Here is a 2,703-nt window from a genome sequence, read left to right as displayed (position 1 = left end):
GCCCCGCGCTGAGCGGAACGCGGGGCGCCCTCTGCCGCACGCCGAGGGACCCGCTGCCCCCGGGCCTCGCCGCGGCTGCGCTGCCGCTGCCTCCTGTGGTGGAGCGCGGCGGGAAGCAAGGAACGAGCCGGCGCCGCCGCCGCTCCTAGCCCGCCTGAATGGAGGCAGCGGTGGGTGGGAGGTGAGTGAGTCACAACCTGGGCCCCGCCGGCTGTGCGGGACGGGAGGGCAGCAGCGGGGAGTACGAGGAGCCCGAGAGCGGATCTCGTGCGGGAACGCGTTACTCCGAGCCGTGCCGTGTTGCCTTTACTGGTGAGTGCCCACATAGAACACCAGACTGCTCTGGGTCGAAGGGATCTTAAAGATCATCTCGTTCCAACCCCGTGCTATGGGCAGGGACACCTTCCACTAGAGCACGTTGCTCCAAGCCCCGTCCAACCTGGCCTTGAACACTGCCAGGGATGGGGCAGCCACAGCTTCTCTGGGCGCCCTGTGCCAGCGCCTCACCACTCTCATGGTGAAGAATTTCTTCCTTAGGTATAATCTAAATCTCCCCTCTCAGTTTAAAGCCATTCCCCCTTGTCCTATCCCTACATGTCTTTGTAAAAAGTCCCTCCCCATCTTTCATTGTAGCCCCCTTTAGGTGAAATCACAACAGCAGTTGCTTTCTTGTGTATCAGTAGGATGAAAGCACTTGTTGAGATAATGAAACTGCTATAATGGGCCTCAGACAAAAACAGAGAGCAGTGTCCTCCTCTTGGGGACAGCTGAATTTGCTGAGGAAGCCCATCACACCCAGCCCGAACTGCTGTTATCTCTGTGCCAGCAGGACCTCAAAGCACCTGTAGCTGCTTCCCAGTTTTCCATGGTTTAGGCTGACTCCACCACAGAGATGTTCTGCTTTCATATTAAGAGACCTCTCGCTGTGTTCCTAAACAGACAGTAGCTGTTTAGGTAGGAAACACCTCAAACATCTATCTGCAGTTCCTTCTGTTCAGGATTGCATGTTTTGGGCTTTGTCATTGCAGAGTGCCTGACGTGGAGGTTTTCACTATGAAGGTCAGTTGGGAGGAGTCTCACCTTTCCTCCAGGTTAATAACAGCTACAAAACTCTTCCCAAGCTTAATGGTGTCATCTTTTTTCTCACACCTTTCTTAAGCTGTTTCCTGTAAGAGCATTCGTGTCAGGCACGTTAGTGTAACCTTAATGTGCCTCCTAATTGAGCGATACTAGACCGTGGTGTTGTTACCTCCTATTGCTATTGTTTCTCCTGAAAGCATCCATTTCTTACAGTGCCAGGCAGAGTTTTAATCTTGAGGTGCACTGCCAGTTTGAGGTTAGGATCTGACTTTGAAGTCGTAAAGAGGTGCTGTTGCTGATGTTCAAATAACGCTGAACCGCTTCGGGCTAAAGCAGAGAAGAAATAAAACTGTGTTGTTCTAAAACATCTCTCACTCTGTGGTTATCTCAAAGGGCTTTATGAAGTAACGTCAAGTAAAGGAGCACCTTTAAGTACAGAAGCCATTCTGTGCACAAACGCACCTTTGAAGACAGACATTTTTTGGCATTACAGCTATCTATACTCATTTAGTGTCTATATAGTAGGGCTGTTACACATTTAATGATCACCTGCAAGGCCATGAGAAATGTCCAATAATGGTCACTGCTTAAAGGCATTAAGGTAAGATAAAGTATGTGTGTATATTAAATTCCTCCTTGGGCTGACTCAAGGTATGAAAAAGCAGCCCAGGAGATGTAAGGTTAAAACGAATGTGTGACTCTTTGCTATATATTCCAGTAAAGCTGCTACATTTATAAAGTACATACATTTTTGTGTTATCATGTATTTATGCTGAAGTGCTTCAACAAAAAACTATACCTAAACTTAAATTTGAGCAATAGATCATCTCACATGGGCTGGCACACAGTTAATTGCTACTGTATTCACTCCAGCTTCGGCAATGCTCTCGCAGCAGGACATTGCCATTTAGGAAGCACAGCTTCATTTCTAAGCTTTAAGCAGAAGGCAATATGTGGACCGTATAGGATTTTCCAATCTGCATCTGTCCAGAGGAGATATGATTAAGTGCATTTTTGTTTAGATATTGATTTCCTCACCTGGCTTCCTCAAATGTCAGATATGTGTAGGGGTTTTGTCCAAGAAAAATAGGGCTGTTTGGAGTATTGATTGCAGCAGTGGAGTCTGCAGTACAGCTCAGTAAAAAGGTCTGGTTCACATTTTAAGACATTGCACTGTTCTTTAATAATCCTGCACATCCTTTGGATGTAGATGTAAAATCTGCTGCCAGGATTATATTATAATCTTTATTATGTTATTTGTAATCTAGAAAAAAAGTGTTTTCAGGTTGAGCTATCAGCATGCAGTAATCTCCCCTTAAACCTGCTCAGAATTTATACAGGTTTTTATGTGGCACTGTAAAAGGATAAGAAATGCTATTACTGAATTCAGTATTTTTTCCTTTTAAGGAATACAGATGTTTTTACGTGTGTGTGTACGGACAGAAAGATGAAACAGCACACGTAAACAGTAATTGAAGTGCAGCAACTGTGGGAGGAGTTACAAGTTCAAGTAGAAAATGTAATTGTATGGGTGCGAATACGTATATGCTACAAGGGCTTTTCCCGGGAGAATTTTTTCCTTCCATAAGAACCTGCAGTGGTAAAACCTGCCAGACAGTATCA

This window comes from Pezoporus flaviventris, unplaced genomic scaffold (genome assembly GCF_033815535.1).
Source record: "Pezoporus flaviventris isolate CSIRO_AGI_PZ_B2104156 unplaced genomic scaffold, CSIRO_AGI_Pfla_v1 ptg000025l, whole genome shotgun sequence".
NCBI classification, from domain to species: Eukaryota; Metazoa; Chordata; class Aves; order Psittaciformes; family Psittacidae; genus Pezoporus; species Pezoporus flaviventris.
The sequence above is the reverse complement of the archived record's forward strand: the minus strand, read 5'-3'. Positions refer to the sequence as shown.